The following is a 14,381-nucleotide window of genomic DNA, read 5'->3' on the forward strand; positions in this document are numbered from 1 at the left end:
TTTAGTGCATAATTGTGGAATTTTTTTTTGGGGGGGGGTGGGTAGGGAGATGGAAGAAAATTCCTATTTAACTATTTTGATTTCAATATTCAAAACAAATTTTAAATCCTCACCCAAGATATGTTTTTATTGATTTGAGAGAGAGGGAGAGAGAGATAGATAGTAAAATAGATGTAAGAGAAACATCAACCAGTTGCTTTTGTAGGGACCCCAACTTGGATCAAGCCTGCAACCTAGTGCCCTAACCGGTTTTGCTCAATGGATAGAGCGTTGGCCTGTGAACTCAAGGGTACTACTTTCAATTCTGGTCAAGGGCATGTACCTTGGTTGTGGGCATATCTCCAGTAGGGGGTGTGCAGGAGGCAGCTGATCGATGTTTCTCTCTCATCGATGTTTCTAACTCTCTCTCCCTCTCCCTTCCTCTCTGTAAAAAATCAATAAAATATATATTAAAAATACCCGCAACCTAGGAATGTGGCAGTGAGGAGGGTGGTTGCAGACCCAGGTGGAAAAAATGAGAAGGGATTAAGAAGTACAAATTGGTAGTTATAAAATAGTCACTAGGATGTAAGGTACAGCATAAAGAATATAGTAAAAAATACTGTAATAACTATGTGAGGTACCAGGTTGGTACTGAAAATACCGGAGAGAACACTTTGTAAAGTATATGATTGTCTAACCACTATACTATACACCTGAAATAAAAACAAAATAATATTGAACATAAAGGGTAATTGAAAAATAAAATTAAAAAAGAGTTGGTTAATTCAAAAGGAAGTTTGGGTTGGGTGAGACTCTCAGCCAATACATAGAAAGTCTGACGTGCCCCACAGCAACTTGCTGCACCAGAAACCCTGTTTCCTGTTCTGGGGCAGCAGCAGCACATAGGGCAGCATTTCTTCTCCCCATCTGTCAGTCACCTCTCCTTGCAGAGCCCTAACACTGAAGAAGGAAAAGAGATATATTCCACTTAGTGGAAGAACGTGAACATGTTGGTCTCCGGCCTTCTGAGGGTGGTCATAACTTCAGTGTGGCTAGGTAAGGATGCCCCAGTGGGAATGGATCTTCTCTGTGACCTAACAACAGAGGGTACAGGCAGTCTTTTATGATTACCCTGGGAAGGAAAGCTGGCCGGGTGTAAAAAACATTCTTTCTGTGTGGTACATCTACACAATGGAATACTACTCCACTATAGAAAAGAAGGAACTTTTACCATTTGCAACAGCATGGATCGAACTGCAGAGCATTATGCTAAGCAAAATAAGCCAATCAGAGAAAGATAAATATCACTCATATGTGGGATATAATGATCAACATAATTTGATGAACAAAAATAGATCCAGAGACAAATGCTAGGGGAAGTGTGTGGGGCATTTAGAGAGCAACCAAAGGACTTGTATTCATGCATATTAGTATAACCCATGGACACAGACACGGGGGCGGTGGGGCCTTGACTGGGGTGGTTATTACTGGGGGAGGGGGAAGGTCAATCAGGGAAAAAGGAGACGTAGAAAAAAAATATATTTTTCTGTCCCACATCACTTATCTGATAACTTTGTTTGTATTTTTTTCTTTCAGGACCCAGTATTGCCCAGAAGGTAACTCAAGGCCAACAAGCAATGTTAGTGCAGGAGAAGGAGGTTGTGAGCCTGGATTGCACATATGACACCAGTGTTACAAGTTATAGTCTATTCTGGTACAAGCAGCTCAGCAGTGGGGCAATGATTTTCCTTATTCGTCAGGACTCTTACAACCAGCAAAATGCCACAGGAGGCCGCTACTCACTGAATTTTCAGAAAGCAAAGAGTTCTGCCAACCTTGTCATCTCAGCTTCACAGCTGGAGGACTCTGCAGTGTATTTCTGTGCCCTGAGTGATCCCACAGTGAGAGGCGTGTTAGAAGGAGGTGTACCAAAACCCCAGGGCCCTGCTTCATGCATCCACCTGCTGTAGGGACCAAGGCGGGATTTGTAATCACAGATAGGAAGTGGCCAGGGCTGTGGCAGCACAGGTGTAGGTAGGGTTAGAGGGAAAACACTATGAAAATACCTCTCTATGTTCATGGACCATGTATAGAGCTATCATTCATCAAAAACTTCCATATCTTTGAAAGTTTGGGTTGAAATTGTTTATTGGAGACAAAGAAGAGCCACAACAAACAGCTTACCATTTGGTGATAGATTGAGCTAGAAGAATTGACTAAAGAAATTTAGAAAAATCTGACTCAAAAATCAGTAAAACTATGTAAAATTGTCAGGTTTTTCCTATCAATTTGTTTAATAAATATTTATTGAGTATATTTTATTTTAAAGGTATTGTTTTTAATAACGAAGGCTCTGAAATCTTTCTGTTTTTTTCTTTTTTACATTATGCTCTTTTATATTGTTTAATGAGTTAGTTTAATTTATATTTGTTAGCTGAGGTAAGGTACCCTCATTTACTTTCTAAGGTACCTACTATGTGACAAACTTGGTGTTCTTCCATCTTATTAATAATCTAGCATGGAGGAGCTCATTTTAGATTTACCTGCCTCCCACCAGTCTTACTCATAAAATGATCAATAATTAGTGGCTCTAGGGGAACATTGTGAAGAAGCAGAGTGTGAATTACTTTTGTCTACTCTTGTGCTTAACCTTACCACCCTTCTAAAAGCCTTTTGCCATCATGTTGCACATTTGCACACTTCCTTGCCCTCTTCCTTTGTTTTATCAGTGCTCCACAATCCAAAATCCTCATCCTCTAATATTTCCTCCTTCTATGTCTAACCCAATTGTCTTAGTGCCTTATAGTTTGAATGGTAATGGGTTTTTCATAAGTGACCTTGTATTGTACTCACTCTTATATTTACACCAGAGGCCCAGTGCATGAATTCATGCATGGGTAGGGTCAGGCCGGCTTGCCTCAATTGGGCCAATCAGGCTGGGCCAGCTGGGGGGAGGGGCCAAGGGCAGTTGGCGGGCCAGCCCCGCCCCCTGGTCGAACTTCAGATCCAGGGGACAATTTGCATATTAGCCTTTTATTATATAGCACTTGGAAAGCAGATGTGCGCAGTAGAAATCAGAAAAGTTGTGTCTTTAAAATTTTTAAGTTATTAACATTTTGCCATTTTAATGTAAAATTTTACCATTTTAGGTGTACAATTGAGTTATATCAAGTATGCTTACATTGTCGATAAAGAAGTACCACTATCATATCTCTAGAACCCTATTCATCTTAAAAAATGGAAAATTTCTACTCCTTAAACAGTAATACTTGATTCCCTCTATTCCTCCAGCCCCTGGCAACTACCATTTTAGTTCTCATTCTATGAATTTGACTATTTCAGATGGCTCATAAAAGTGTACTAGTGCACTCTTGGTCATATTGTAACTTATTTCATCTAGTATGATATCCTGGTATAATGTTCACCCATGTTGTAGTATGTGTCAGAATTTCTTTCCTTTTTAAGCCTCATATTCCAGGGTATGTATATACCACATTTTGTTTATTCATTCATCAGTTGATGGGCATTTTTAAAAAAAATACATTTTATTGATTTTTTACAGAGAGGAAGGAAGAGGGATAGATAGTCAGAAACATCAATGAGAGAGAAACATTGATCAGCTGCCTCTTGCACACCTCCTACTGGGGATGTGCCCAAAACCAAGTTACATGCCCTTGACCAGAATCGAACCTGGGACCTTTCAGTCCGCAGGCTGACGCTCTATCCACTGAGCCAAACGGGTTTTGGCAGTTGATGGGCATTTTTGTTGCTTCCAACTTTTAGTGGAAAAATGTACATACATATATCAACACTTAGGAAGAACTATGGTCTAGGCTGCTTTATTACAAGCAAGTTTAAAGGAACAGAAGAAGAGAGTGATAACTAGCCATGATGGAAGTTTCCATTTCCTGTAGGTTCACAAAAGTCTGGGAGAGTGTGACACCTTTGCTACAGTGCATTGCTCAAGTCAAGTGTCTACTACTTGATCTAAAAGGAATTGTCAAGACACTACCTAGTGGTCTGCCCCTGAATTGCAGTTTGTGTCCTTATTTTTTCTTTTTTTGTGTGTGTGTGAGAAAGTCAAACGTGCAATTATTTAATTCTTTGTTGTTAGTTCCTTTTGCATAAATAAAGAACCTGTTAACATACTGTCTTGAGGTATTTCAAAGGCTGAAGAAATAATTTTTCTACCCTCTAGGCCAGCAGTGGGCAAACTACGGCCCGCGGGCCGGATCTGGCTGTTCTATCCGGTTCTCTTGCTCTCCCCTCTGCTCCTTTACTTTGAATTTATATTAGTTCACACAAACACTCCATCCATGCTTTTGTTTCGGCCCTCCGGTCCAGTTTAAGAACCCATTGTGGCCCTCGAGTCAAAAAGTTTGCCCACCCCTGCTCTAGGCTTTCTCTCAAATTTTCTCTGAAAATAATTAGTGGTGAAAAAACCAGGAAACAGATTGTTGCTATCAGGGGAAACTGCATTAAAAACTACTTTCTAAGCAATTGGGAACTTTGTCTCATTATTTGTTAAATGGAAGAATTATATCGTCTTTAATATTATGTTGTGACAATTTATCAATAATGTATACAAAGAGACTGATAATCAACAGTTGATCAATTAATGAGAGTAATCTCAGTAGGTACAGAAAAAGCATTTGACAAATCCAGCCTCTGTTCCTCATTACAAATTCCAAGTGAATCCAGAATGCAAGGCAATATCTCCAACTTCATAAAAGGCCTATACAAAAACCTACATAAAATGTCATACTTGATGGTGAAAGACTGAATGCTTCCCCCTGAGCTCAAGAACTTTGGCTCATACCTGTTGTATTTAACATTGTACTAGATGTCCTAGCCAGCACAATAAAGCAAGAGAAAAATATATAAGACATACAATTCGAAAAGAAAGAAGCGAACCTATCTTAGTTCACAGACATCATGATTGTCCAGTAGAAAATCCAATGGTATCTACAAAAATGCTACTAAACAAATAAGTTAAACAAAGTCAAATGTACACCTATCACATGATCTAGTCATTCCACTCTCAGATATTGACCACAGAAAAATGAAAGCATATGTTTTAAAATAAATCGTATACACAAATGTTCATAGCAACTTTCTTTGTAATAACCCCAAACAGGGGCTAATGAAAATGTATACCAATAGGTGAATAAATAAACAAATTGTTTTATCTTTCTGTGATGGAATACTTATTACTCAGCAACAAAATGGAATGAAACACTGATACTCATGAGACCATGCAAGAATTTCAGAATAATTATGCAGAGAGAAAGAAGCCAGACAAAAAAGTAGAAATGATTCAATTTATACAAAATTTATATAAAATATGCAAACTAATATGTGACAGAGATGTTGTCTGAAAACAGGAATAGGTAGTGGGAACAAGGCTGAGGGAAGGATTACAAAGAAACATGGGGAAACTCTGGGGGAGATGCGTATGTTCATTATCTTGATTGTGGTAATGGATTCACAGTATCTATAAATGTATAATCTTATAAAATTGTTTACATTAAATAGGTGCAATTTGTTTTTATGAAATCATGCATTTAAAAAGCCATTAAAATAAAAAAATGTAACAAATATCTCCCCTTAATGTTGTTTTAAGTTTTCTTGTGTGACACAGAAAGCAAACTAAATCTCCTATAGGTTCTCATTTGCTTTAAAATATGTTTTTTAAAATATACGTAATAACTTTCTACATCCATGTGCTGTACTGTTTACTTTCAACCCAACATCTTCTCAACTTATTTTCTTTTTCTCCTTGTATATCAGAATAGAAGTTTGTGGCTGCTTTTTCAAATTCCTTTCAAGCATAGTTTTTTGGCAGGTTCTGACATTATATCTTAGAAGGTGGAGAAGAATTTATGTATCTGGGTCTGAATTTCTTTTTAAAAATTGATTTATTGATTAATGATTGATTTGTGTGTGTGTATGTGTATGTGTGTGTGCGAGAGAGAGACAGAGAGAGAAAGGTATCAATTTGTTGTTCCACTAATTATGCATTCATTCGTTAATCCTTGTATGTGCCCTGACGGGGATGGGATCTGCAACCTTAGTTTATCAGTCATATGCTGTAACTAACTGGTTACTAGGCAAGGATGGGCCTGAATCGATTAAGTCTACATCTGGGAGACTATTCACATGTTCACTCAGACGACTCATGAAGTCCCTTGACCTGAATCTGTGTAGAGAGAATTCCAGGAAACAGCTTGAACTAAGCTTCCATCTACATGTCTACAGATAAATGTTTGCAGGGCCTTGCAGAAAGATGTGGCTTTCTCTAGAACTTTACCCTAATAACCTTCAGAGGTTTTTTGTTTTGTTTTATAAAATGAATGGTCATAAATAGAGAACTAAAAAAGTGCTTGCTTTTGCTGCTGGCACTTCATAAAAATGACTAGTTTATTTATTTGCTTCAAATATGTTTTTATTGATTTCAGAGAGAGGAAGAGAGAAGGAGAAATAGAAACATCTATGAAGAAGAAACATTGATTGACTGCCTCTTGCATGCCCCCTAGTGGGGTTCAAGCCCAAAACCTGGGCACGTGTCCTGACTGGGGATTGAACAGAGGACCTCCTGGTGCATGGGACTAGGCTCAACCACCTGAGCCACACTGGCCGGACAAAAATGACTACTTTTAAAAAACTTGTGTAGTCATAGGGACATTTCCCCATGCTGATCCCAGAGCTTTCTCTCTGGTCTTTGAGAACCACCTTGGTCTAGGACAGTTACCACAAATGAAATCTTAGAAATAGGTATCAGGCTGGCTGCAGCAAAACCACCTGCGGGAACTTTAAAATTTTCATATTAGTGGGTCTCAGTCCCAGAAATCTTTCATGAAATTAGTGTTGAGATCCCAGAATCTGCCAGTTAAATCACTCACACATTGATTCTATTATCAACTGTTGTATGAATATCAGCCGGTATATCTTCCACAATTTGATAGCTGATAAAGAGGAGAGTTCTAATTTATGCTTCAGTTTTTTGATACAAGTCCTCAGCTCCTGGTCTACCTGTGGGGGAACATTATTTGATTAAAGTTAAAGTCCACAGAATGTGTCAGATCGATGGTAGTAGAAAGCATTTTTTAAAATTTATTTTATTTTTATTGTTGACAGTATTACAGATGTTCTCCAATTCCCACCCTCCTTAGTCCCCCTCCTCTAAGCCCCTACCTCACCCCAGGCCTTCCTCACACTATTGTCTGTGTCTGCTGGTTATGCGTATATGTACAAAAGTTCTTTGGTTAATCTCTTCCCATCTCCCTGTTCCCCAACCCCCCTCAGAAATATGTTAGCCTGTTCCATGAATCCATGCTTCTGGGCCTGTTTTGTTAGACAGTTTATTATGCTCATAAGACTCCACATATAAGTGAGATCATGTGATATGTGTCTTTGTCTGACTGGCTTATTTCACTCAGCATAATATTCTCCAACCCCATCGATGCTGTCACAAAGGGTAAGAAATCCTTTTTCTTTTATGGCTTCATAGTATTCCATGGTATAAATGTATCACAACTTTTTTATCCACTCATCCACTGATGGGCACTTGGGCTGTTTCCAGATTTTAGTTATTGTAAATAATGCTGCTATGAACATAGAGGTGCATATATTCTTTCTGATTGGTGTTTTGGGATTCTTAGGATATATTCCCAGAAGTGGGATCCCTGGTCAAATGGCAACTCCATTTTTAATTTTTTGAGGAAACTCTATACTGTTTTCCACAGTGGCTGCACCAGTCTGCATTCCCACAAGCAGTGTACTAGGGTTCCCTTTTTCCTCCATCCTCATCATCACTTGTTATTTGTTGATTTATGATGGTAGCCAGTCTGGCAGGTGTGAGGTCATACCTCATAGTAGTTTTAATTTACATCTCTCTGATGACCAGTGACTTTGAGCATTTTTTTCATATGTCTGTTGGTCATCTGTATGTCTTCTTTGAGGAAGTGTCTATTCAGGTCTGTTGCACATTTTTAAATTGGATTGTTTGTCTTTTGTTAAGTTGTATGAGTTCAAAGTTGGAGGGAACACAATTCTGGATATCAAATTATACTACAAAGATTTTGTAATCAAAACAGCCTGGTACTGGCACTAGAACAGGCATATAAACCAATGGAACAGAATGGGGACCCAGAAATAGACCTACGCCAATATGATCAATTAATATTTGACAAAGGAGGCAAGTGCATATAATAAGACAGTCTCTTCAATAAGTGGTGTTGGGGAAATTGGACAGGTACATGCAAAAAAATGAAAACAGATCACTAACATATTATACACAAGAATAAACTCAAAATGGATAAAAGACTTAAATGTAAGACACAGAACCATAACAATCCTAGAAGAAAACATAGGCAGTAAAACTGCAGACATCTCAAGTAGCAGAAATTTTGTCGATGCATCTCCTAGGGCAAAAGAAACAAAGGAAAAATTAATAAATGGGGCTACATCAAACTGAAAAGCTTCTGCACAGCAAAAGAAGCCATCCTCAAAATGCAAAGGGAACCCAGTGTAGGGGAAAATATATTCACCAAGGTTTCATCTGATAAGGGGCTAATTTCCAAAGTAGAAAGCCTTTTTTATGCTAGATCTGCATCAAGGCTATAGGGTTAGTACTCCTGGCCTGACTCACATTGCTTAGTTATCTTATCTTGGAATGAAAAAAATAGTAGGACATTAAGATACTGATCTGAGATCACTCTTTATTGATTTTCTAACTTCAATTATGATGTTTCTTCTGTCTCAGATTCATACTTAAAAAATTATTCTGAAATTCATTTGATTTTTTTCTCCTGAAAATTTTTATTAAAAAGATAGTATAGCTTACAATTGTATATATTTTAAGACTGAGGAAATATTGTATGTGATGTAGTGGTGAATTTTCAATGAGAGACTGCTTATTTCAGTTCAATTTAGCAAATATTTAGTAGGCACATAATAAATGTCAGTCATTGTTCTATATTGGGGTACAGTACTGAAAAGTGAAGATTCATTCAATAAAGACTTTGTATTACTTCCTCTGATTTCCACCCCAAATCCTTTCTGATTCAGTGGATTCTAGGCAGGCCCACAACAGATACATGAGAATATATAGTAGTGTATTAAAATGCATAAAAAAATTGCTATCTTCCAACTGCAGGAATACCCTGCATGCTCTGTTAAAGTACTTCCATGTAAGATATTGTTCTAAGGGGGAAAAAAAGACCTGAGAGCTTAAGATAGTCATTGTTTAGATTTCTAAACGCAGCTGAAAACTGACTTGTGCCTCTTAAAGTCACAGATGAGAACTGCTATTTGGGCGGTAACCTAAGAAACATTTAATTCCCTGTCCACCAGGGGGTGGAGCTTCCCAACACAAACATTTCCTGTGTGAAATGCAGGTTTAGATTTATGATTTTGCGGTGACTTCAGCATTTCTTCATGTTAAGAGTCAAGAACATTATTTAGATGGTACTGCAGAGATGAAGTCTTCCCTGGGCTTAGTGACTGTGGTACTCTTAGTGCTTGGTAAGTAACACACCTCTTAAAATATGGATTATTTCTTCTGTTATGTCAGCAAATTCTAGAACTTTAATTTTATGAAGAGCTTCAAGCCCAAGGTGACAGAGTTCTCTTTTATTTTTTCCTCAGGACGAACCCATGGAGACTCGGTGATCCAGACCAAAGGCCAAGTGACTCTCTCAGAAGGGGCTTCCCTGACTGTGAACTGCTCCTATGAAACCACACGGTATCCCACGCTTTTCTGGTATGTTCAGTATCCCGGAGAAGGTCCACAGCTCCTCCTGAAAGCTGCGAAGGCCAATGAGAAGGGAAGCAACAAAGGATTTGTAGCCACATACCAAAAACAACCGAATGCCTTCCACTTGGAGAAAGCCTCAGTCCATGAGTCAGATTCTGCCATGTACTACTGTGTGCTGAGTGACACAGTGACAGAAACTGCAGGGGGAGCTGAGCACAAACTCTGAGCAGCAATGAGGAGGCTGGCTGTTGAGTATCTGTGACGGTTTGATCCACTACGGTGCATTTTCTTATAAAATATCAAATACAAAGTACATTTAATAAAAATTTCCAATATTTTATGCACATCCATAGAGTTGTTAGGATAATTAGACTTTCATATGTACAGGGATATCTAAGACAAAGGAAATTTAGGAAACAGTGCACTAAAACCTGGAAATAAAAATAATAAATTATTTAAATATTTAATATATATTATACGTATTGGTATGGCTTTACATTTCTTTTATGATACAGTTAATATAATAGGATATTAAATATGGCCCTCCTAATAAATAAATGTGAGGTTTATAAGCAAGACTGTGGGAACCCCTTTCACGTCCCGCGTGGTTCAGGGCCCACTCAGGGTCCGGTTTCTGGAGAAGGCCGCACACAAATGAAGAGAGAGACTAGAAAAGTATTAATTTGGAAATATTGGGGGGCCAAGCGGTAGCCCACCTCTAGTGGGAGGACTACCCCTTGCTCTGGCCTTGCAATCCCTTTTATTGAGACTATGGGATACGCCCATTACCTTTAGGCAGGAAATTCCAATAACAGAAATTTACATAGGAGTAACAGGTGGAGGCTGCTTCAACTACCAATGTCTCAACTAAACAATGAGTGATTAGCTCCAACCTTTCAGAGCATTTCCACATCTATTAGTGGGACAATGATCGGTTTCTGGCACAAGACTGTTAAAACCTACCTTGATTCAACTTTTTACTAAGTTCTTGAGCACAAAATTGTTACATACAGTTTTTTTAAAATGTTTTTTTATTGATTTCAGAGAGGAAGGGAGAAGGAGAGAGAGTTAGAAACATCAATGATGAGAAACATCGATCAGCTGCCTCTGCAACACCCCCTACTGGGGATCAAGCCCACAACCCAGGCATATGCCCTTGACTGCAATAGAACCTAGGACCTTTCAGTCCGCAGGCCGACACTCTATCCACTGAGCCGAACCGGCTAGGGCAACACATGTTATGCCCAGATTTCATGATCCCCAAAGACCACCAGGGAGCCGAGTCCGATGCAAAAGCAAAGAGCCTTTTAATCGAGCTAGCTCGAGCTCAGTCCCACACACACACCCACCGGCGCAGCAGCGAGGTGGAGAGAGAGAGAGAGTCAGCCCCCAAACGCGCTGATTTATAGGGGGCCTGGGAGAGGTAGGAGGGGTGAGGTAGTGTGGCCTCCGCTGATTGGTCGGGATCAGGTTGCACATGGGGGCAGGGTGCAGCTTACCTTCCCCTTGCATTTCTATTGGCTAATTCAAAAGTGTGGGTTGGGCTCTTGGAGAGGTTCTAGGGCGGGAACCTGACTCCACCAGGTGGAAGATATGGAACAAAGGGAACATGGAGTCGGTCTCTCCCCGCCCTTTCATTCCCCCCTTGTCTTGAAACTTACAGGCCCAATCATGGGTCGGTTTGTATTTCTACTGGACAACATTCCTGGGTCACGAGGGTACACCATCCCAAATTCCCTGTACTGATAAAATCGGAGTCCCCAAGTCTTCCTTCCCCCTCCAGCATCAGGCAGGTCGAGCACGCCGTAGCTTGAGCTTGAGCGGGTTGCGTTGATCTCGATCGATGCTCCATTTGGTGACGAAGTCTTCCTGGATCACAGATGGGTCCGCTGACCAGACGTGAGTGAGATGGACCCAGGTCGCGACGCCGTCTACCTTGAGAGCGGTGGGGGTCGTCAGCACTACGATGTAGGGACCCTTCCATTGTGGCTCGAGGGTCTCCCAGCGGTGTCTCTTGATGTAGACCCAGTCCCCGGGCTTATGCTGATGAGGAGTCGGGGCTGGGCCGGTCTCATAGATAGCGCAGAGGTGTGGCCAAATGTCCTCGTGCGCCCTCTGGAGCCCTCTCAAGGAAAGAAACAGTTCTTGACTTTCAAATTCTGTAAGAAATTCGGCTTTAAGGTTAGGGATAATAGGGGGTGGCCGGACAAACATGATCTCATAAGGAGTAAAACCCAGGGTGTAGGGGGAGTTCCTAACCCGGTAAAGGACATATGGAAGGAGAGCCACCCAGTCCCCGCCAGTCTCCATGGTCAATTTGGTCAGGGTCTCTTTTAGAGTTCTATTCATCCTTTCTACTTGCCCTGAGCTTTGGGGCCTATAAGCACAATGCAATTTCCAATTTGCCCCAATGGCCTTGGCCACTGCCTGCTTTACCTGCGAGACAAAAGCTGGTCCATTGTCTGACCCTATCTCAGCGGGAAAACCGTACCTGGGCAAGATGTCTTCCAGCATATACCATCACCCAGTCTCCTCCTTTGCTTGGGGAAGCTTCCTAATGTGCTGTAACTCCTCCAGGGAATATCCTGGCTGAAATGGCAGAACTGGGTCTCCTGGGTCTGGGAGCTGTAGGGCCATGGTGAGGATCGGAGAAAGGGCTACTGCCTTGGCCGCCTGGTCAGCCCTGCGGTTTCCTCTTGCCACTGGGTTGTCAGCCTTCTGGTGTCCTTGGCAGTGTATGATGGCCAATTTGGCAGGGAGCCATAAGGCTGAGAGTAAGTTGAGTATCTCCTGTTTATTCTTTATAGTCCGCCCCTCTGCTGTTAGTAGCCCTCTCTCTTGGTAGATTGCCCCATGAACATGAGCGGTGGCGAACGCATACCGGCTGTCTGTGTAGATGTTGAGCCGCTTTCCAGCTCCCAGTGTCAGGGCCTTGGTGAGGGCCACAAGCTCTGCTCTCTGGGCTGACGTCCCGGAGGCAGAGCCTCTGCCCATACAGTGTCCGTTTCAGTGACTACAGCTGCACCCACATACCTGCTTCCCGACCCGTACGAAGCTGCTTCCATCCGTGAACCAGGTGACGTCTGTATCTGGAAGGGGCTGGTCGGTCAGGTTCTTCCGGAGCCCATTCACTTGCTCTAGGATTCCCAGGTCCTCGTGCAGGGCCTCGTTGAAGATGGTGGGCGAGTTCTTGAACCCGAGGCAACCGAATCCGCATCAGTTGTCCGCTGTAGCCCTCTATTGGAGAGGCTTTTTGGTGAAGCCGGTACTCATCCTCCAGCCTTATGGTCAGGACCTGAATGGGGTGGCCCTTGCCTTCAGTAACCTGAGGCCCCCCTTGTCTGAAAGTTATCTGAGCTCCGATCTTAGTGAGCAAGTCTCGTCCTAACAGTGGGTAGGGGCATTCCGGAATTACCATCAAAGAGTGGGATACCCGGCCCATCCCTAAATCCACCGTTCTTCGGGTAGTCCATGAATACTGGCTCATACCAGTTGCTCCTTGTACCCAAGACTTATTTGTTAATTTTCCTTGAGGCGTACAGAGGACCGAGTGTTGCGCTCTGGTGTCGACAAGGAAGTCAATGGAGGTCCCCTCCACTCTAAGAGTTACCCTGGGCTCAGGGAGGGGGTCCGAACCCCGACTCCCCTAATCACTCAGTTCATCTAACTCCAGGACCTTCACTCGATCCGCTTCGCCTCCCTTTTTGCTGGCCCTTTTCGGACACTCTTGTTTCCAGTGCCCTATCTCCCTACAGTAAGCACACTGATCTTTCTGCAGCCTTCGCCTCCCGCCCTGGGCGTACCCTTACCGTCCTCCTGGTTACCGGCGAGTTGGCCTAGACGGCGGTTCCGTTCCTCAGAAGAGTCCGCGGTGGTGGCGAGCAGGATCTTAGCTAGGTCTCGGGTTTGTTTGCTGCTCGCAGCCGCCGCAGCGTGAGCCTGCCTTTCTTCCGGGGGCTCCCTGTTATTATACACCTTCTCGGCTACCTCCAGTAGGTCCTTTAAACTCTTCTCCCCCAACCTATCTACTTTTTGCAGTTTCTTTTTAATATCTGCAGCCGATTGGTTTACAAAGCTTATGATCACAGCTGCCTTGTTTTCAGGAGCTTCTGGATTCATGGGGGTGTAGGTGCTGTATGCCTCCATAATCCTTTCTAAAAAGACAGCTGGAGACTCATCCCTTTCCTGCTGAACATTCCCTACCTTGGCCAAATTAGTTGGCTTTCTAGCAGCCATTCGGAGACCCCCCATTAGAGTCTGGCGGTAGACCCGGAGCCTCTCCTTACCTTCTGCCGTGTTGAAATCCCATTCAGGCCTAGTTAAGGGAAAAGAGACATCTATCTGGACCGGGTTGGTGGTTGGGTTCCCGTCCACGCCTGGAACCACTTTCCGGCCTCATTGAGGATTCTTTCCCTCTCCTCAGTTGTGAACAGGACCTGTAAAAGCTGTTGGCAGTCATCCCACGTGGGCTGGTGGGTGAAAAGGACAGAATCTAACAGATCAATAAGCCCTGCTGGCTTCTCAGAGAACTTAGGATTCTGAGCCTTCCAGTTGTAAAGGTCATTAGTGGCGAAAGGCCAATAGTGATGGAGTTGATTGCCATCTGCATCTGGGAGCCCACCGGTACCGTAGCCGCTCCCGG

General features: G+C 42.2%; 2 gene segments (V, D, J or C); both read left to right on the forward strand.

The window, feature by feature from the left end:
* The first annotated feature begins 989 nt into the window (after positions 1–989).
* Positions 990–1,952, forward strand: LOC308237746 (T cell receptor alpha variable 14/delta variable 4-like). The segment is given in 2 exons: positions 990–1,038; positions 1,579–1,952.
* Positions 1,953–9,461: 7,509 nt separating this feature from the next.
* On the forward strand, positions 9,462–9,965 carry LOC308237797 (T cell receptor alpha variable 9-2-like). The segment is given in 2 exons: positions 9,462–9,507; positions 9,631–9,965.
* The last annotated feature ends 4,416 nt before the right edge of the window (positions 9,966–14,381 follow it).

Source organism: Plecotus auritus (assembly GCF_963455305.1).
Source record: "Plecotus auritus genome assembly, chromosome: 1".
In the NCBI taxonomy this organism is placed as follows: Eukaryota; Metazoa; Chordata; class Mammalia; order Chiroptera; family Vespertilionidae; genus Plecotus; species Plecotus auritus.